Here is a 23,267-nt window from a genome sequence, read left to right as displayed (position 1 = left end):
GTTATTCAGGAGTCTTCTCTTTCTGAAGACCATGGAAGACATTTCATAAAATATGTTCGGTATGGTATGAGCCTTACCAGGACTTTTAATGCCAGAGTTTTGGATTTATGAATATTTATTGCAAACGATATTGCAAAATCCAACAAGGATCGAAGAACAGCGCCCTCTAAGAATCTCCTAAATTTTCATTTCAACTTATTTTATCAAAAAATAAGGGGAAAATGATTGCTGGCACTCAGTAAGAAAAACTTTTTTTCCCTCTCCAAGTCTCTTTTCATTTGGACCAAAAAGGATGCTGTCAATAAACTATGTACGAGGTACTCTGTCCACGGGCGTAATCATTTCCTGAATGGTTTCTTTCCTTAGCCGCTAGATGGTGTTTGCGCTATATGAAATGTGGTAAGAGAAAGAAGAAACAAGCTTATGTGGGAGTGGATTGCAGGACACATAGCTTTCATGAAGATCTCCGCAGAAGTAACAACAGTTCTCCTCTGTTCGTAACAAGATACTGTTATCTCTATCGATTTCCTAAACTCGTTATATGACCAACAGCGTGCAGAAGACACAAGAAAAACATTCCTCCTTCGAAAAACTGAGGGAGGAAGAGAATTCCGTGTATTCCAAGAATGGAAACTTCTTTTGTCTCGCTCTTTTTAAATAAAACGATATGGTTTTTCAATAGTCTTCGATTTTTCATGGCTAATTTAGGTATGGAGTGCCAGCTGAAAGGGAATGGTAAAGAGCAGAAGAAAGAAGAAGTGCTTTTATAGGAAAATTGTTGACATCGAATCGGAAATAACGAACTTCTGCTTGTTGAAATCGACCTGAACAAGAAATTCTAATGATTCTTACATATCTGTCATTTGTTAGAAATACCACGTAACAATAGAATCATCCAACTCATTGATGACGTCAGTCAAACGCGTTAAATAGATCTGTTGGAACCATAGAATCTTACATTTCAAATATCATGTTGGGTCTGAATTGAAAAATCTACATACTGTTGGGCGAGATTGAGTCTGTGAGGAAACGAGTTGATGCCCTACAGTAACTTTAATCTGGGGACTTGTCACAGATTCCATTTTTTTTGATGCTATGTCAGGGATTGTACTTCTGAATCTGGCTCCAGTATTGATCAACCTGTTCAGAATAATTTGGTTCTCCAGGATAGGTTGTTAATTTGGGGACTCTTTTGTAAGAGGACAGAAAAAGTGTGTTTAGATCGGACAAAATATTCTTGTGTCTGTAATTCTGTCCAGCCGTGAAGTTATTTTAAGATGAAAGTCAAGTACATTAATCTTAGGTTTGTGGGACTCTGCAAGGCTGATGGGGGAATTTTTCTCAACATGGCCAACCTTAATTAGTAGATGGAATTTATTTTGTAAAAACAGTGAGGTGTACCGATTAGCAGCTCTTAGGAGACTATGTACTCCTTGCCATGTTGCATTTTTTTTTCTGGAGGGAAACAGGTTCTTCCGAGACGATAATGTTTGAGGTCATGAGGCTGGCACTGTCTACTAGTAATTTGAGGAACATAGAGAAGATAACACCAATCTTGATTGGCCATCAAATTTGCCAGATTACAATCAATTAAACATCTGTGGAATGTTTTGGAATGGAAAGTGGGTCAGGATACGCAACTCTCATCTATTCCAATACTGTGGCGGACGTCCTCATCTATTCCACCACAGTATTGGAATAGATGAGGACGTCTTCAGACATCAGCCGAATAGAGGTTGTTACCCGTGCAAAGGTAGCCCAACACGGTATTAAGTAGATGTTCATAATTCAGTGATCACTGAGTGTATATATTGTGAGAGAAAATTTTCTAATAATTAAGACAAGTAGCTTGTGGGCCTAGGTGCTTGAGGGGAGATATTGCCACAATTGTGTGGCGATGAAGTGATGATGCAGATGATGAATTGATGAAGTTGATGGTGATGAAGTAATTATGAATTGATAATGATAGAGTCATGATGAATTGATGGTGATAAATTAAATGAAGTTGATGGTGAAGGTGAATGTGATGAATTACTGCTGACGAAGTCATGGTGAATGTGATGAATTGATGGTGATAAGATGTGATTAAGATGAATTGATGAAGATGTTGAATTGATGGCGATTGATGAATTGATGGCGTTTAAGTGATGATTAAGATGAATTGATGATTAAGATGAATTGAAGAATGGTGATGATGAAATGATGAAGAATATAATGAATTGATGACGTTGAAGTGATGAAATGGTGATGAGGTGACGATGAAGTTGATGGTGATAAATTAGATGAAGTTGATGGTGAATTGGTGCTGACGAAGTGATGGTGAATGTGATGAATTGATGGTGATAAGATGTGATTAAGATGGATTGATGAATTTGATGAAGATGTTGAATTGAGGGCGATTGATGAATTTGATGAAGATGATGAATTAATGGCGTTGAAGTGATGATTAAGATGAATTGATGAATGGTGATGATGAAATGATGAAGAATATAATGAATTGATGAACGGTGATGATGAAATGATGAAGAATATAATGAATTGATGACGTTGAAGTGATGAAATGGTGATGAGGTGACGATGAAGTTGATGGTGATCAATTAGATGAAGTTGATGGTGAATTGGTGCTGATGAAGTGATGGTGAATGTGATGAATTGATGGTGATAAGATGTGATTAAGATGAATTGATGAATTTGATGAAGATGTTGAATTGATGGCGATTGATGAATTTGATGAAGATGATGAATTGATGGCGTTGAAGTGATGATTAAGATGAATTGATGATTAAGATGAATTGATGAATGATGATGATGAAATGATGAAGAATATAATGAATTGATGACGTTGAAGTGATGATTAAGATGAATTGATGATTAAGATGAATTGATGAATGGTGATGATGAAATGATGAAGAATATAATGAATTTATGACGTTGAAGTGATGAAATGGTGATGAGGTGACGATGAAGTTGATGGTGATAAATTAGATGAAGTTGATGGTGAATTGGTGCTGATGAAGTGATGGTAAATGTGATGAATTGATGGTGATAAGATGTGATTAAGATGAATTAATGAATTTGATGAAGATGTTGAATTGATGGCGATTGATGAAGAATTTATGGTTATAATGAGTGGTGACGAAGAGAAATTGATGGTGATAATGAATGGTGACGAAGTTGAATTGATGGTGATGAATTGATGGCGTTGAAGTGATGATTAAGATGAATTGTGATGATGAAATGATGAAGAATATGATGAACTGATGAAGAATATGATGAATTGATGGTGATGAGGTGACGATGAATTGATGGTGATGAGGTGATGAAGGTGATGAATTATGGAATGGACAGTGGCAAGAATTGCCACTGTCGGAATACTGAGATTACAGGAGAAATAAAAATAAAATAAATTAAATATCCCTCCCACAAGTCCCTTTGCTAATGGGGAGAAGGACGTAATTATCCTCCTTTATAAGGCGATGGTCAGACTACAAAAACCATGAGGAAACGTAAACCAACTAAATCGTTTTGGCAAGGAATGTCACATATACATAAAAGTAACAATCACGTGATAACCAAGTACAGTTCTGAAAGGCAATTGCAGACAACTGGTGATTATTTCACTGCTGAAATTAATGTCCAAAGTAAGGAACTGTGTGACTCCAATTGTCAGAGACGCTTTTTCAATCACCAACCAATAAAGGGCCCCTCTGCTTGTCAAAAAACTTCAATAAACTGACGTCACAGACGACGCCCATTTCAATTTGCACCCTCGCTCTGACAAAACGCAAATACCCTGCCGGAGCTAAAAATACTTTTGCAGATAATTCCGAAGCCCATCTTCCTGATAGAATTCGCTTTTCGTTAATTTTGCAACGTTTGGAGAAGAGCGAGGCTGACAAGCGAAACACAAACAGAGCCGAGATTGTTTAGGGAGAATAAAGAGTTGATTCCGAATACGGTGTCATCTTCCATGTATTTCAACGAGACTATTGACAGCCGCCTGGCTTTAGAAAATGACCGAACTTGACACCTCAAAGGGCCGTTACAGCAAACGCTAAAAATCGAACTAACGGTAATACGGCTTCTCCAGAAAGAGATGAGAAATCGGAGCCGTACGACAGCGCACATCCTGAGGTACGCAAGCATCTTCTGACAAGCTTTTGTGATTTTCAATTTTAGCAACGAGTTGGCGTCACCATCATATTAAATTTCCACCTTGCTAAGTGCTTAACAAAGTGTTTCACTACTTCGTAAATATTGCATTCGGTACAAAGGAGAAGGATTTTACAAAGAAACACAACACCCTTCCTCGAGTTCACCCGATATGTCGCTAATTAGTGCCTATTGTCCTTAAGGCTTGGGGCACAAGTAGGCATAGTGATCACCTCTTCTCTCTTTGTCTATCCACCAATAAACGGATACCCGGAATTCTACTGGGAAATGGTTGGTTGGTTGTTTGAATCTTTAAAGATACTTTATTTTGTTTATAGGCCAAAAGTTCATAGAATCTGAGAGTTACGATGCCGAGGTCCTTGATTTGAAACATCATACGCTGATGAAACAAGAATCCTAGAAAATTTACCGTATTTACCCGTGAAATTATTCTAGTTCTCTTATTCGATAAGGAGATAAAGGAAAAACACGCTTTCCATATTATTATTATCAAGAAATTGTTTTGGATAAATAATGGCTTCCGAGAGAAATAATGGAAACGGAATTGGTGTCGAATTTCTAAAATTAACATTCTGAAAATGAAGGCAAGTTGGAAAAGTTCCATGCTTGTAATACGTTGGGCGACATCCAAAATAGGGCCTAACAGAAGAACAAACAAACATAAGATTTCTGTTTGTCTTCTGAGGCGTTTCACAACTTCTGCGATGGCATCCATGTTCCAAGGAGTCAAATATTGATTCATAAACCGTGAACTGCCACTCTAAATACAGGAAGACTGCATTTCACAATCAGTGAATGAACATCCATGACATGATTCATGACTGTTTCCTCAGGAAGAGACATTGATTGGCACTCGGGTGGTTACAATCTTCCGTAATGAATAATATCAACCACCTCCACATTAAGCACATCAACGCTAGTAAATGCCACCAGGTTGTCTCTCTGAATTCCCCGTTAGTCAACCAGTTTTAATTCGCCTTGCAGTTTATGAGAAGAGTACAAAATCTTATTTTAATAAATATAATAATAGAGAACACAAACTGATGTAATCGAGTGATTACTTTTATCTATCGGGATGAAAAGCTCAGTAAATTTCGAAACTGACTAACTCAGTACTGTTCGAAAGTGTCTCAATGATTTTCTGGAGTCATTCGACCAAAAATCGTGTAATAACCATAATTCTGGTTTTAATTTTCGCACTTTTTGTGTCTTCTCTTAAAAGAACGAAGAAAGAAAACCCCATCGATGCTGCAGAGTTACGCAGAGGTATTTAAGTCTCTCCTTTTCGATCACAGTAAATCGAAGAGGAGAGAGAGAAGAAAAAAAAAATCAAGGATCTAGCCCGCGCTGTTCATCCGTTACTTAGGGTTTCCACACGGCAACTGTCATCAAAGTATCCTTTTCTCTGGAGAAATTTGTGTAAGAGCTGAGAGATGGTTACATCTGATGTTGGTTCTTTTTTTGTTTGTTTTCCCTCCTCCTTTCTTCATTTCAGGCTTTTTCCTTATATCATCGGTGCCGAAACCATCAGGCGTAAAGGATTTTAGGATGTCGGAATGCACCCTGGAGATGTAAAAAAAAACGTTGCTCGAGTTTTAGAGGAAAGCTCTGAGATTAATTTTCTTAAAATGGAGTGGTTATCGTCGGTATAAAGCCAGATAACCTCAGTGGCCCGCGAATAATTCATTAGCGTAATGAATAGAGCAATTACCACGCGTTTATATGGCCAGCAGTACGCAATTAGCAGTTAATGAGATCCGCATTATTAATAATGACCAATGAGCACAAAATCAGCTCATTGTTAGCCTTAAATTTTAGGCTGTACATGACGTTGTCAAACAACGCGTAGTTAGCCTTAAATTTGAGGTTTCGGTAAGATTTAGCAATGGCACGCCATTATCCTTAAATTCGAGATCCTTTGCTTTGATCAGCCATTAGCAAATGTCTGATAGTTGCCCTTAAAATTACATCTACCACTGGTGACGCAAAACATGTCGCAGCTTATTGTTAGCCTTAAATTAAATTTACCATTTAACAATGAGGTATAAAGCAACTTATTGTTAGCCTTAAATTTGTCATTTAACAATGAGGTATAAAGCAACTTTGTTAGCCTTAAATGTGCCATTTAACAATGAGGTATAAAGCAACTTATTGTTAGCCTTAAATTTACCATTTAACAATGAGGTATAAAGCAACTTCTTGTTAACCTTAAATTGGCGATTTAACAATGAGGACACAACACTGCTCATCGTTAGCTTTTGACAATGAATCGATGACTACAAATCACTGCATTAAATTCGATATTTGTTTTAAGTTTCGGTGACTCAAGTTACTTTTTATTTTCAAAGATCTTTTAAGAAGTACTCGGGACAAAGAAGATTTGCTCTTTAGAGAATCTGCATTTCCTGATGAGGAAATTTAAAAATAGGGTAAATAAATAATTAACAGACCGCTGCATGCAGAATGCATCCTAAGAGGAAGGGCCGGACACTGAGTTCCGCAGCTAACAGTTCCAGTGATTTCACATCACTTGTTCTGCTCGTGGATATCCATTTTTTTTTTTTTTTTATTTTCATCCATCGTGTGGTAGTGGAAGTTTAAATAAACACTGGCAAGTATCTTGTCCTGTTTACACATTCTCTGTGAACAGGGGCGACAATTTTGACAATGTTAAGCCGATTATACCGTGATCTGCTTGCCAATGTTTGCTTAAGTATTTAAGTAAAATAGTCTGTTGCTTATCTCCAACTAGGAATTCTATTGGGAGAATGAGTTCGTGTTGCTGTTTCTCTTCTATCTCTCTCTCCTTTCTAAACTCAACCATCACTCACTGCAACTACAAAAGTACTTAAAAATATTAAATAGGCGATGTTTTATTCATATTTTTTTGTCTTATACGACTGCGCATGCGCTTCCCATTAAAATGCGTATTTAAAAAAAGTAGATTTTTATCCTTCAAGTATTATTACGTCGTCTGCTGGTCTATTAGTAAAGTACTGTTTCTGTTTTGTGAAAATTGCAGACGACGTTACGAATTTTTACGTCTGCGTTCATTGTTCGTTGAAATTCTTTTCTTTTGCCGATTTCAATTACGAAGTGGTCTTACGTCGTCTGCACATTTTTAACCAAACGATCAGCTGTTCATTTCAATTAACAGACGAAAAATGCGCAGATCGAATGATTGAATATTTCGTCAGACACGCAAACTGTGCATTAAACGTAATTTGAGGAAACTCAATGGAAATTTATTAATAAAAAAAACACTATCTTTTGGTTTTTATAACTAATATCCACAATAGATGGCGGGACATGTTTTTCCCTGCACCTTATTTTCAGTATGCAGAATTTACCGGTAGAAATAAAATAAAATACAAAAATAAAATAAAATAATACGAATGAATTTAAAGAATAAAATAAAATAAAAATAATATAAATGTAATGAAATTAAAAAAAATAAAATGAATGAAATGAAATTAAAAAATAAAATTAAAACATAACAAAATAAAATAAATACAGTTAAATTTTAAAAATATAATAAAATAAAATAAATACAATTAAATTTAAAAAACAAAATAAAATAAATTAAAAGATACAATATAATAAAATAAAATATATTAAATGCAAATAAATTAAACCAAATAAAATAATAAAATAAATTAAACAAAAAAAGAGTAAAATAAATGCAATTAAATTAAAATAATAAAATAAAATAAATTAAATAGTTTTTGATAGTCTGATTCCATTGGCATCTTCACACGAATATTTAAAACCAATAAAAATACATCCGGGGAACAACAACAACAAAACTGTTCAAGCGAGGTATTATGAAGCCATTAGTGTCATCTTTAAAATTGATCTTAATGGTATGTTCTCTGTTGCTCAACTTCCATCCACATAAAAGGAAGTGTGCAGACACCAGTTTGATCATCTATCACTCTGATTGCGTATTATGTCACTGTTGTCGAGGGATTCCTCTCTTGTCTGGTTTGAACGCCATACAATTGCAGACTGATACCACTTGTCACTGGAGATTCTAATTGAGATTAACATGTCCTCTGGATACCTTAACTTCTCTTCGTTATTGTACCTTTATGTATCGGTGGAGGAAATATGGCTCCATTTGGTGGCATCGCTTTGGTTCCATGATGGTAATCCATCCATCCATCGATGTTGAGTACAAGGTGTCAGAAACAATAATTTAAAAAAGGTAAATAATCTTCGTATATTAAGCCAAATTCCAAAATGAAACCAAGGATTTTGATTACATATTATAATTAATAAATTTTCACACGTAAATATACGTATACAGAAAAAGAAAGAAAAAAAACTCCAGTGGAAAAATTTATTCTTTAAAAAGAAAGTCTCTCCCCTTAAATTTCGCTTGTTAGGAAGGAGAAGCTGATAAAGGGATGGTGCACTTCAAGCATGTCTTCAAAAGGACTGATTATTATCTATCCATTCTCATCCCAGATTTCAGCCTCTAAAGTCACAAAGATTTTTTGATTGTTGCCACGGCAACCGGAATGGTGTAACTTTTACGAGTTAGAAGAGAGAGAGAGGTTCATTGTCGGAGGATCTTTTGGATGGGAGGCGCCTTACTACGGAGGGATTATAAAAGGCAAATAAAAGCGGGGTGGGTTATCAAAGATCATAACAGGAAGAATCTATTCAAGTAGAAAGTTTTACAAGATACGCTCCTATACCATTCATGAAAGATTTTACAACAGGTGGACCTGTATAATTTTGGCAGGGTAGTGTTGTTGTTGTTGTAATAGGGTTTTAGGAGCATCGGCAACTAAGGCCATATTGCTCCATTTATGCTGTCTGTAAATGCAGTTTGTTCTGTGGTCGATTTTCTGTTTGCTGGATGAAAAACCCCGAGTTTCCGGGTTTTTCATCCAGCTACATTGTGAAAAAGACCCATATAAATTCCTCACATCGTCCACTGGATTCCAACTGAGGTCTTTTGCAACCGGTGTGGATAGAACGGGGTGATCCTACCCACTGTGCTACCCACGAGGGCATCGTTTTATGAAAACCAGAAGAGGAAGTCAGCAAAAATACTTCCAAGTTGCGTTCTGACCTGATTTTTCTTCATTTTTAGATTATGACATTGCACCGAGGGGAAAACCAAGCCCTTCTCTTTCTAATAAACAAAAATATCCTACTTGGTAAAAAAAAAGAAAAAAAAAAGGGCTGCTGGACTTCGTTCTTTTGCATTAAGAATATGGCCGCGCTATCTACTTACATCTGCAATCTCTTAATGCGTTACCATCTGCAATGCCTCAAGAAGCAGAAGTAGGAGAGGTTATAGCAGACGGATGCGTTAATTGCTATACAATGCAACCAAACATTAAAATAAAGGAGAAAAAGCTTTGAAATTTTAAGATACGCTGCATTTTATTTAGAAAAAAATTCCTTAAATGAATATCGTCTGCCAAAGCAAATGGAAGCAGATCACCCAATAGATGTCGTTAGTAGTAAACAATAAAAAGAGCTAATGTGGCAATGGACAAGCAGAAGTAAACTTAAAAAAACAATTGTTGAAAGCAAAAGATAAGGAAACGTGCGGAAAATTTTATGTACACTACCTAGCAATATTATTGGAAGTACTAGTATCGATCATTTTATTATTTTCTGTCTAGTTTAAGTTATTCTGGCTCTACACATTCCATCTTTCGTTGTATTACTGAATTAATGCATCTTGTATAGAAAATAGTGCCTCTAGAGTATTTTACAGCAATATGTTTGAACAATGAGTCTTTTATCCAACAGAAATATTTCCAAATAACATCAGCCATCGAAGTGGAGCAGTTAATTGATATCAAGGTATTTTGTTATATTTTACTGGCTGTAGAAGATTTTGCAATCTTTAATGGATGGTATCGTTTCAGTCTTCGGTTAGCTATCAAGAACTAAATGTTTAATATGTTCTCCTGAGATTCCTTCTGTCCTTTTTTTATAACCTTTAGGAGAGCAGCGCGCATTTCTTACAAAGCCGAACTCATACAAAGGCCTAAGAATGTCCATTATAACCCATTATCGGATAAGATTATTTCTATTGACTTTACTTTGATGATAACAGAGTCTCATGATAAGGTTTCTTTTTGCCCTTTGTTCCTGGTTGGCGACTCCATTACAGAGTTATTCGACATTGTTCTTAGCAGTGATGAATAAGAATCGAAAATTTTCGGAATGGTCCAAAAAGAAAGTGCAGATTGATCATAATTAAAGTTCCCGTATTCTAAGACTTTCTGGAGGTCAAAGGAATGGGAGAATCAGCCCCGGAATCTAAGGACCTAGAAGAGGTTCATGGGAAAAGAAGTTGCATAAATCACCACAAGAGGGATGACGATTTGAAAGAGGAGTTTATTCCACGTTCCAAAGCTCTCCCCCCTACCTCCCCTTGTAAACAGAGCCAGCTGGAATCTTCTTGGAGACAATGAACACTCCAAGAAATTGAAACCCGACTCGAGCTCATTTTCACATACGACGAAAGACATTCAACTCATTAGGAGAGGTGTGCATCCCTCAACATGGCGGATAACAAGCAGTCACTCATGTTTTTCCAAGTGCCTGTCTACCCATGGCATCATTTGAAATCTGAACATCGGTCTATTTGTACAGAAGTCTTCGAAATGATCTGGCGCAGACGATAATGAGGAAGTACACTGTTGCTAAGCAACGCAAGTTCAATTGTTGAATTTTTTTTTTTTTTTTTCTATTTGTGTTCGAGTAGCCAATTCGCTTCACTCTTCTCCCACGAAAAATAAAAGTTGTTGCTAAGCAACCTAATTTCATTGATGTTATTTTTCTCTTTCTGTCAATTCCTACATTTGGATATTTACAGAAACCTTCAAAGTTCGTTGAGGACATCCAGTGTTGTTTCAAAAACCAAACATATAGTCAAAACTATTATCTCTAAGCAAAGGAATCTCCTCTTTGAAAAAAAAAAAAAAAAAAACACGAACGTTGGCAAATGTAGGTTCACTGTTGACCTTTGATCCATCGGTACCAAGTCCTTACATCCATTTCTCAGATCTCCTAAATTAAATACAAATGACTGCCGATTATCCGGATAATCGAGACTCCGGATAATCGAGACTGCGGATAATCTTCAAAACAACACAACCATTACATCCAGCTTACGCTACATTGTCAACAATCTTCTGGAAACAATTAAACTATATGAGCAGACGACGGAAAGTCAAAAAGGTGGTAAGTGACATAATCTGTTTAAATTAGGCCCGCGAGCCAGCAATAGCGCGTATATTTTACAGTAGCTTCGTAGTGGGCGCAATTACTGATTCATCGTCTGCCACTATGAGAGACGGGGGTTATCAGTTCAAAGTCAACACTCGTAGAGCGCGGTGGTTTTCCTTAATTTGCAAGCCTTCAGCCACAACATCCCATAACAAACACAAGTCATTAGCAAAGTAAACAAAAGCCATCAGGTCTGCTGTTTTTGTTAAATGTTTGACTTTAATTAAGGTTGCCACATGGGTGGCTAGAGATTACTGTTAATTAGGAATAACAAATTTTCGTTGAGTAAATAGGTTGTTTAGATGGCGCTGCATTTATAAATCAAAACATCCAAAAAGGACTTTTTTTCTCCTCCCTTCTCTCCATCCATATTAAGAATGGTGAATGAAATAAAGAGTAACCTTTATTGACAAATGCGCTTTGTTTATTAATTAAATGAGACGTAATTAATGTTTTTCTAATGATTTCTTCTCTTATGGAGCTATTTGTACTAAACAGAACGATGGGAGTGGGAAAATGCACACTTACAGCCAAAATATTAAGAACACCTACTTAATAGTGGGTATGTCCACCAATACCGACGTCACACTACGAAGCATGGACTCTATAAGGTCCCTGAACGTTGCAAGCGGTATATCGTATCGTGTCGCCAAGGTTGCTCCCTTGGATGTCCAATAGTCCGTGGTGGATGGTCTAAGCGCTGGATATGTCGAAGTAATAATCCCAAAATTTCCATAATACTGCTATCCTTCAACCGATAACCAACAATCATCCCTCTTTCGAAGTCCGTCAGATCACGTCCCTTGCCCGTGTCGATCAATTTGCCTTGTTTATGACTTCTTCCTATTTCTGCGTTAGTTTCTATCACCAAATATTTAAACTTCATTTCCTATTCTATTCTTTTTCCTTCTAATTCTAATTTAATTCGCAATCTGTGTAGTAAAACAAACAGAAAACGAATTGCATTTGTAATCCGTCTGCTTGTGTAAGCAGTAGAGTCATCTGCATGATTTATCATTTTAAATTCTTTATTTCATATTTTAACATCATGCTTAACTTCTAAGTTTACTTGTTTTAATTGGAATTTTATTTTGCGTATAAATTTATCTCAATATTCTAATAAGGTTTAATTTTTATCTCCCTGAAACAATTTTCTTCTTTCGTTTGGTTTTTGTGGCCAGCAGGACTTAGGTTTTAATTCGCGCAGCAGAATAAACTTGCATTTGTAACGAGTTGCATTGATATTGCGCTACTTTCAAACAGATGGACTCGCCAAAAGGTTAATTGGCCTTTGTTTAAAAGATCACACTGCCATGACAGCCTGTATCAGGACCAACTGGCCCCTCATCAGATCACAGTGGTCTCTAGTGACAACATTCCAACAACACAGCAGTTTAGCTTGATATAGATGGGTCAAATAAATAATTTGGCATTTATTATCTGAAGAAGTGGAACGTGAAAGAGGACAGGAGTGGATGTCATTGCTGTCATTAGGTGAGACAATGAAATTGTAAATTTTTAAGGTCGTCTGTAGACTGAAATACAGCTGAAAGATCGTTAATATGAACAATAAATATAAGCGGTACTAAGGAGGATCCTTGAGGGACACCAAGTGTAAAACGTTCGAGTAGATAAATTGTCTCCTTTTAACCGAATAGAAGACCGACTTAAGAGGATCCATTATCAGAAGCTAATTGGAAAACTTAAAGTATATAAACACAATTTTTCACTTACTAAGGGTGTTCGTGGCAGGTGGTGGATCCGGTAAAAAGATCGCACAGAAAATGGGTTTCGAAGTGAGTAAAAGATACCTGGCTAAAATATGTTGCTATTTAACAACAAGATTAACAGAAATGAGATTTAAAGGCTTATTCGAGGTCTATTTAGGAGAGCTAATCCCCATTCTTTCTGCATTCACGCTGTCTTACTTCTAGGAAGGATTTAGCACTTTCAGAGCCCCAAGCCGGAATATTTTGGGGGGAGGGAAGCCCCATTTGATGTAAAAATACGATTATATTCACTTTTAGGAAGGAAAACAAACAAACTGGAAGTTTCAACACTTGACTCGGGCAGAAGGTAAAAAGGGGTGCAATAATTAATGGATTATTAAATAATAAAGGGGAGAGCACAAATGTGCTCTCCTCTTCTGTTCAGTAAAACCATAGAAATTCTTTTCTACCCGGTGCGGGGAGGGCAGCAGTCCTACAAACTGTACTACCCACTGGGGACAATTAGGGGCGGTCCCACGATTTTCTAAAGAGGGAAAGAGGCTAAGGCAGTGTTCCGGGCAATTATTAACGTTCTGATCTTCATATAGCAGTACAAAATCCACATCATTTTGATATTCTGCTCATGAGGGAAGTCTATCGCCCCTTTAGTCCCCTTGGACCCCCCCCCCGATGGCAATCACCTTTGCTTTATACCTTTCATCGGATTTCTAAAACCAACTGCGCATGCCTAAGTCTGCCACGTCACAGCAATCGTATCTGTGGACTCACTCTTCTGAGTATTAGAGCAAACCCTACATTTTCAAGACGGTTCCGAACCAATAATCTTTATTACTCAATCATTCTATCCATCTATTCACACATTTCTACTCTCTCTCTATCAGTCGCCTAACATCCATTTATGACAACGTCTATCTATAAAACATTCGCCCGGAGAAATCTTTATTCTTCCACATTCGGGGGGTTCAAATTAGGTCCATCTATCACTCCACAGCTATTTCAAGTTGCACGTGGTGTTGTTACATCCGAATTATCCGTTCCCCCCCCCCCGATGAATAATACGACACACACTTCACGAAAACCGGTTCTTCCATCAATTAGAACAACTCTGCCAAAAGACAATTTTAATATTCATGGCTGGCAACACTGTTCCCTTCTTTCTTTCTTTCTTTTTTTTTTTTTTTTTAAGGTGTGTGTGGCTATCCCGGGGTGGTTTTTGTCTAATACCTCATTCCTTACCTTTGAGGTGCCTATTTTTAAACGGTGGACCGATGCCAGAATGCGCTAGAGGCGACCTCTTGCGGAGGACGACATTCCCAACTCTCTCTCTCTCTCTCTCTATCTGTCTGTCTGCTAAGTAAACTGTAGCTGAGCGCCAAGACGCTCCGGGCACATGTGCATCTGGTCGGCGCACGAAAAGCCACACCTACTAAACGCCACATCAGGGAGGTCGTTGGTTCTGACGCCTCCCCATTATTCGACACCGGACTTTGCGAGGCGGACAGTTTTTCGGAAAGGGGACTGTGGGAACCTTCCCGCCGCGAGCAGAACGAAAAAAAAAAAAAAGAAAGAAAGAAAAAGGTGCCGCTAATGACACAATGACATTGCGAAACTTGCCTAGAGAAGTTGTTCCCCGGCAGCGTCCAGCCCACACTTCTTTCAGAGGAATTACACGCGGATTTATTCGCACGTGCAGAGCCCTCGTTCAGACCTGAACTGTGTGCGCCGAAGAAAATAATCCACAGAAGGAAGGACAAAAGAGAAAAAAAAAAAAGAAAAAAACTTTTCTTCCTCGCCGTTTAAAAGACCTGGACGGAGCTTCTTTTATTTTTTTTGTGGTGCGTGTGCGTGGATAGGGGGTTAAAGACCGTGACCCCTAGCTTCCGGAGCCTCCGCTGCACCGAACAACGAGAATCTGGCGGAATTTTCTAGTTCGACGGAAGAAGCACGTGGAATTGGTGTGTGTGTGTGCGTGTGCGTGCGTGTCGTCTCGCCTCTATGAAGAAGAAGAGTTTTTACCGATCAAAAAAAATAAAATAAAAATTAAAAAAAAAAAAGTAGAAAAGGTAAGATTGCTTTACGTGCAACGCGGGAATCGTGAAAGAACAGTCACGATATCTTACAGAAACAATGGCTGTTTAAAAAAAAAGAAAAGATCGGCAATTTTCTCTTTCCATTTGCCTTTCCCATAACCGAAGAGTTGGCACCCACTGCTTTTCCAAGGTTAGTTCCATTTTATGATTTTTAACCTACTAAAATGTCGATTATTTTCGTCTGTAGTGTTTATTTCATTCTGTTGCGTCACGCCACGTGACAGCAACAGTATCACGCGCAAGATTTTAATCGTAATATGACAACAATGTAATGATCGTGGCGGTTTATGAACGCCACAATTCTAGATCGCTAAGCCTAATTCGTACATCATTTATAAACGCTACAAGTCTATGTCGGTTAAGCCTAATTCATACATCTTTGCAATGTCTGCTGTTATTTCTGTTGTCAACCCCCCCCCCCCCCCATTTTCCATGTCCCTGTAACCCACTTGGGTCTTAGCTTTGAAATACCCTTTGCTGTTTTCTTATAATGTAGTCTCTACAACTTTCAGAAATCGGCTTAAGATTATTTATCGTCGCTTTATTGGTACTTGCCACCTGGTGGCCGAAAAACGAACTACGATGTAGGTCGAAAGAATTGTCTTTTTTTACTGGATCGAATTGCTGAGCTCAGCGCCGAATTTTTTGTACAGCAGCAGCAAAAAATTTAATATCTACTGCCTTTATTTAGTGTCAAGAACAGTTTTATTTCTGGCACCTGCTTTGCACCAACCCTTCAGTTAAAATGAATCCCATTGAGGTTGGCTGCTTCTCGTATGACGGAAACAACGACCCTCATCATTTCCGCTTTAGTGCACCAAGAACACCCCACCGACAACGGTCTGAACAAAGAGCTAAGTGTGTCTACGAAATTATCGTCTACTGCCGGGCTAGCGTTCGACGTATACATGCCTCATCCCCCCTTTCTCCCGCCCTCTTCTTCCCACCCTCCTTTCGCTCGCCTCCGTCTGCAGTCAAATATTGCCAACATAACCACACCATGAAGCGAATGTAGGGAGATTTCAAGTGCTTATGGCTGCCTACCCTCATGTGGCAGTGTCATAAGAGGCAGACAGTACTCCAAATGCCTTCTGACGAAGTCTGAAGCGTCTATAAATATCCGCGAGAGAAAAGAGCAGTGAGTGACGTCATTTGGAACTCCCAAAGTTTTTATTTTTATTTTGGCCTGGTTTAAAGATTTGCTTAGTTTCATTTAATTTTTATACCAACAGAAAAGAAAATATATTTATTTATAGCTTTAATACGGATATCTTTTGCTAAGAAGGCTTTGGGGTTGGGTGGGGGGATCAGTTGTAATTATTATTAATTCTGATTATTGATAATCTTATTAAAGAACAGAACACGACGAGGACTATATATAGATGTCCAGAAGTATTAGAAAGGACAGCGCATGCAATATCTAATAATTTTTTTAAAAATGTGTTTAGAGAGAGAAATTATTGAAAAATCTGAGATTAAGTACATTCTCAAATAAGGCGTTAAGGTTTAAGAGGCGGAAAATTCGAAAAATTTCAGTAATATTTAAAGAAATGGTCTTATTTCGATGATTATGCACAATTGGAGTTGAATATTGAGCTTTATCTCTAAATAGTTTCTTTTACTCTATTATTAAACAAATGCATTTATAAGTTGAAATGTTCAGCACAATTACTGCATTTTCTGCTCCATTGTTTAGCATGTTCGTTTCATCCTCGAGCTGCATTGTTTAGCATATTCGTTTCATCGTTGCTCTGCACTATTTAGCATGTTTATATCATTTTTCGTGCTGTGTTTCCATTCTTTTCATCCTTGTACTGCCTTGTTTGGCATTTTCATTTCATTCCCATGCTGCATTGTTTTCATTGTCGTTTCATCCTCCCGTTCCTGTTTAGTGTGGTTGTTTCAACCTCCCGCTCCAATTTTTAGCATGTTTGCTTAAACCTCCTCCATAGTTAGCGTCTTCATTTCATCCTCGAGCTCTATTGTTTAGCAGGCTCATTTCATCCTCGTGTTCCATTTTGTTTGGCATGTTTATTTCGTTCTCGTGCTATATTTCATCCTTGCATTGCATTGTTTGACATATTCATTTCACCCTCGCGCTGCATTGTTTTCATGTTCGTTTTATCCTCGGCTCCAATGTTCAGCATGTTCGTTTCAACTCGCGCTCCAATTGTTTAGCATGTTTGTTTGAATCTTCTCCATCGTTTAGCGCTTCATTTCATCCTCCAGTTCCATTGTTTAGCATGCACATTTCATCCCCATGCACCATGTTTAGTTTGTTTATATCGTTTTTGTGCTGTATTTCTTCATTTCATCCTTTCATTGCATTGTTTGGCATGGTCGTTTCATCTTCGAGCTGCATTGTTTAGCATGTTCGTTTCATCCTCGAGCTGCATTGTTTAGCATGTTTGTTTCATCCTCGAGCTGCATTGTTTAGCATGTTTGTTTCATCCTCGAGCTGCATTGTTTAGCATGTTTGTTTCATCCTCGAGCTGCATTGTTTAGCATGTTCGTTTCATCCTCGAGCTGCATTGTTTAGCATGTTCGTTTCATCCTCGAGCTGCATTGTTTAGCATGTTCGTTTCATCCTCGAGCTGCATTGTTTAGCATGTTCGTTTCATACTCGAGCTACATTGTTTAGCATGTTCGTTTCATCCTCGAGCTGCATTGTGGTAGCATGTTCGTTTCTTCCTCGAGCTGCATTGTTTAGCATGTTCGTTTCGTCCACGAGCTCCACTGTTTAGCATGTTCGTTTCGTCCACGAGCTCCACTGTTTAGCATGTTCGTTTCGTCCACGAGCTCCACTGTTTATCATGTTCATTTCGTCCACGAGCTCCACTGTTTATCATGTTCATTTCTTCCACGAGCTCCACTGTTTATGTTCATTTCTTCCACGAGCTCCACTGTTTATGTTCATTTCTTCCACGAGCTCCACTGTTTATGTTCATTTCTTCCACGAGCTCCACTGTTTATCATGTTCATTTCGTCCACGAGCTCCACTGTTTATCATGTTCATTTAGTCCACGAGCTCTACTGTTTATCATGTTCATTTCGTCCACGAGCTCTACTGTTTATCATGTTCATTTCGTCCACGAGCTCTACTGTTTATCATGTTCATTTCGTCCAGGAGCTCCATTGTTTAGCATGTTTATTTCGTTCTTGTGCTATATTTCTTTTTGTCCACGCGCTGTATTGTTTGGCATGTTCATTTCAACCTCGCGCTGCACTGTTTACATGTTCGTTTAATCATCGTGCTCTATTGTTTAACGTGTTCATTTCATTCTGGAGCTCCATTGTTTAGCATCTTTATTTCATCCTCGAGCTCCATTGTTTAGGAAGTTTATTTCATTCTCCTGTGTTTCCATTCTTGTGCTATTTACAATATTATCAAGATTTGGTGGTTTGTTTCACAAACAATCCATGATGACTCTGAATGTACTAGTTCTTTCATATGTGATGTGTGAATAAGCCAAAAAGATAAAAAAGAGATCATTGTAGACCCTACTAGCCCGTGTGGCATTATAAGGGCGAATCCAGTTGGTATTATAAAAACACCTTACCATGTTATTTCTCGTGCGATATTTTTCCAATGCTTCTTTAATTTCTTTTGGCGAATCGCAGCAGATATTGAAAGTCAACATATTGTAACAACCGTTAAATCATACAGACACATCAAACGAATTGAAGAAAAAAAAAAAAAAGGAAATTTTAAGGTTCATAATACGCGTCTTTGCAGTCATTTATCGCGTTGGTGCCCAAAACAGCGCGTTCCAATGTCACGCGCAAACCCGCATCTGCAGCAGGGAAAATCAAAGGTACCATTTCGTCAGCCGCACAATAAATGTCTATAGCAGAACCTATTTGTTTGCGCAGCCACTGGCACCATTCACCCCAACCCACCCCACTAACCCCCTTAGCTACAAACATCACAGCGCAGATATCGGTGGAACCTCGTCGGGACTTACAATGGCACCATTAAGCCTCTTTCCCATAATCAGCTTTTCTGCTAAAATCGCTGCCGACATTGTCCGGCGTTAGCGGATTAAGGAATTACAACCGGGGGGGGGAGGTCCATCCGATGTAACAGTAAACAGATCTTACTTCCGTTTTATTGGCCGCGTGAGGTACCTCGCGTAAGGTCGGAAGTATTTAGAGTGCTATCCACAGAGAACCGGAAGGGGTAATTAGCGAAGAGGGAGAGTCAGAGCGCAGATGTATGTGTGAGCCAGATACATGTATCAGCATTAGGCGTTGCGCACGTTGATGGCAAATATGGTTTCGGTGGACGCTGACCAGAAAGTTCATAAATCGAAAATTCAACATTTTGTGACGTCGCTTTCCCGTGAGTATAGCTACTGTCTGTACAATTGTTGTTCCAATAGGTGGGATTAAATAATTCCCTTTTCTTCCGGTAGGTGATGCCACTGCGCAGAAATAAAATATATTTAAAATTTCTAATAAGATTCCAACTGTAGCGAGCAAATGGAAAATCAAATATTCTGAACACTGAGTCGTAACAATGCGACGTAATACGGGGCATCTGTGATGAAGATGAGGATAAAGAGAAAGAGCATCCTTTGATGCTGGAGAGAAGATGAAGATAAAGAGAAAGAGCATCCTTTGATGCAGGAGAGAAGATGAGGATAAAGATAAAGAGCATCCTTTGATGCTGGAGAGAAGATGAGGATAAAGATAAAGAGCATCCTTTGATGCTGGAAAGAAGATGAAGAGCATCTAATACGATTCAAAATCTAACAAGCAAATGGAAAATCAAATATTCTTAACACTCAGTGGTAAGAATACAACATAATACGAGGCATCTGTAATGAACATGAGGATGAAGAGAAAAAGCATACTTTGATGATTTTCTCATAGAAGATGGAGAGAAGATGAGGATGAAAAGAAAGAGCATCATTTGATACTAGAGAGAATGAGGATGAAGAGAAAGTGCATTCTTTGATGCTGGAAAGAAGACAAGGATGAAGATAAAGAGCATACATTTGATGCTGGAGAGAAGATGAAGAACATCTAATACGATTCAAAATCTAACAAGCAAATGGAAAATCAAATATTTTTAACACTCAGTTGTAACAATACAACATAATACAGGGCATCTCTGATGAAGATGAGGATGAAGAAAAAGAGCATCTTATGACTCTAAAAAGAATATGAAGAGCATATAATAAGATTCCAGCTGTAACAAGCAAATGGAAGATCAAGTATTCTTAACACTCAGCCGTAACAATAAAACAGAGGGCATCTGTGATGAAGATGAGGAAGAGAAAGAGCATCCTTTGATGCGGGAGAGAAGATGGAAAGCATCTAATCGGATTTCAACTAATACGCAAAGGGAAAATCAAATATTCTTAACACTCAGCCGTAACAATACAACATAATACAAGGAATTTGTGATGAACATGAGGATGAAGACAAAGCGCATCCATTGATACTGGAGAGAAGATGGAGAGCAGATATAAAACTTGCATACAAATACCAGAAATGAGAAAAGTGATTCGCCTAGAAAGTTTTAAGGTACCCTCATCAGTTTCCTACCCTATTCTTTATTCCTTGTTTTAATCTTTCTCTTACCTTCTTCTTGTGTGGATGTTTAATGTGTACAAAGAGTGCCAGGAATTCCCAGGACTGCAACTGTCTTTCTCCATTCATCCCTACACGAAGAATTACTTGGCAGTCGCCCAACAGTTCGTGTATTCTCTGTTCTCCTGGTGACTGTGATGCTAGAAAACTCCATCTCGATTATCACTTTTGGGGCTAGGCCTGTTCGGCGTGTAAATCTTGTTACTAAAACACACACACAAGTAACGACTTGGTCTTGTTCCAGCTCCCGTGTCTTAATATGGTGAATATTGCTTCAAGGTTCAGCGAATATTTCTCGCTTGTTTCATCCCCCCCACCCACCTTCTCTAGGGTCAACCACCTCCGGGTTTTCTCTCTTCTCTCGCTAATATCAGTCGAAAAGGATCTCTATAAGTGTCCAATTCAACAGAGGCCAATACAGATAAAGTTCTCTCCATATAACGCGGGGCCTATGATTCAACAGAGTACTGAAGTCTTTTATTCCGATCATTAATTCAAAAAAAAAAAAAGGAAAAAAAAGAGAATAAATAAAAAGCAGACCACCTTAAGCACGCTCGCCAATCCTAGACTACCCTGTCTGGTTTCTGCCGCAGGGGTGGATGTTAGCAACTGTCAGATGGGGGCCAAATACCTCACGTCGGCTCGTCTTCGCTCTCTAAGGCCTCGGAGAATCGTTTACGTATCGGTTTTGGAATGTGTTAGCGTCGTCCCCGGGCACCCGCCCGAATTCTGGTTGCAATCTGATAAGTGCAGGTTTGGGTGGAACGGTATAAGAGTTTGAAATCGAGTGGTAAACACCAAATATGCTTCCAGTTCCATCTGCAGATCTCCTGGCTTTAAAAATAAATGAAACAAAATATTTCATGCAAAACCAACTGTGGAAAAATAAAATGTTAATACTTTACCAATATTGGCATTTTATTATTGAATATTAATAATTTAATCTTGAAGATTTTAGTCTAAAGATCTTTCTTGAATTCTTAAGCCTAACGTCTTAGGAGTACATATGAATTTGTCGTAAAAATGTCTTATCCGTCATTTATTTTTTATTAAAGTGGTCAATACGAGGGTCGGTCTTTTAGAGTTTATCCTCGTCTATAAATATTTGACTTGGGGACTTGAAACTTAGATGGAAGTTCCATGTTTCCCTGTCCAAGAAAAATTAGCGTTTAGAAAAGGAAGTGGACAAAGTCTGAAGGCCAGGAATCGCGAGAATAAGGCGAGTGCTCCACAGATTTTCAAAGCCAAGTCCACACCTGATTACAAAGTCCACTATGCGAGCAGGAGCATTGTCGGCTAGAAGGTGGACACCTTTGGATAGCTTCTCACTTCTCTTCAACTCGTAGCCTCTATTAGCCTTCCCACGCTTCTGTAGTACTCCCAAGTGATGCGATCGCCTTTTAGGAGTTAAGCAGTAAGAAATAGTAACAGTATTCACCATCTAGTGTAAGGAAGACAGTCTTTTGCTGAACTGGCAAAAAAAAGTAGATAAGAAAACACAAATTATATGCTTCCTCCCTCACACTGGTAACTATCCAGTTAACCTTCGAATTTATTGAAACTGTCAGCCTCAACTACCTGCGAGGGCAACTTGATCCAAGTATTAAAGACTCGTTAGCCAAAAGAAAAACTTCAACCCCTTAATTTAAATTTACGGTCCCTAGTTCTAGAATTCTTTATAACAGTGAGAATTCCACCTTCATTCATTTTACTAATCCTCTCAGAGCCTTGCAACTGTGTAAACCTCAATCAGATCATCTCTGAGGTGCCTGATTTCCAAGCTCTGTAGCCCACATAATCGGAGTCTTTCCTCAAAGGTCGTCCTTCTGCCGATCCCATCATTCCAGATGTTCGTCTCTGGACCCTTTCAAAGAGCTCAATGTCTTTTTTTCAGATGAGGTCTCCATACTTGACCACAGTATTCCAAATGTGGTCTTACAATTGCTTTATACAGAGGAATTGTGACCTACCTAACTGTACAGGACAGCGTTCGATAAATCATCAACAGGACATCATGGGCTTTCTTGCCTCCCTGTTTACTCTTTCAGAAATCTTCATATTTGCCTGTATTGTAACTCCCAGATCCCTTTCCTCCTCCACTGTTTTTAATTCAACCCCACCAAGTGCATAATTTATTTGTGGGTTGCTGTTCCCCAGTGGAAGATCTTGCATTTAGCAGCATTAAAACACCGCTGCCACTTGTCTGATCATCTTTGAAATCTATTGAAGTAATCCTGAAGGATCGCTGCTTGGCACTGATCATTGACAACTCTGCCAATCTTTAGATCATCTGCAAATTTTGACATCACGCCTTCTATCCTTTCGTCGATGTCATTTTTGCAAATGAGAGACAACAGTGGTCCAAGAACCGATCCTTGAGAAACCCCACTTCTGACTTTACACCAATCTGAAG

General features: G+C 38.3%; 1 protein-coding gene across 2 annotated transcripts in view; it reads left to right on the top strand.

The window, feature by feature from the left end:
• Positions 1-15,305: 15,305 nt before the first annotated feature.
• Positions 15,306-23,267, top strand: part of LOC150079639 (gamma-sarcoglycan-like) — a 66,183-nt gene continuing 58,221 nt past the window's right edge. The window contains exon 1 of one of the 2 annotated variants that reach the window (XM_090382413.1): positions 15,306-15,386. The gene's annotated coding sequence lies outside the window, so the exon portion shown is untranslated. Of the gene's footprint in view, positions 15,387-16,335; positions 16,395-23,267 lie in introns of those variants that run through there. The other variant, XM_090382414.1, reaches the window with a different exon arrangement.

Source organism: Mastigoproctus giganteus, chromosome 10 (assembly GCF_048544385.1).
Source record: "Mastigoproctus giganteus isolate SK-2022 chromosome 10, ASM4854438v1, whole genome shotgun sequence".
NCBI classification, from domain to species: Eukaryota; Metazoa; Arthropoda; class Arachnida; order Uropygi; family Thelyphonidae; genus Mastigoproctus; species Mastigoproctus giganteus.
This window is presented reverse-complemented; position numbering and strand designations above follow the sequence as displayed.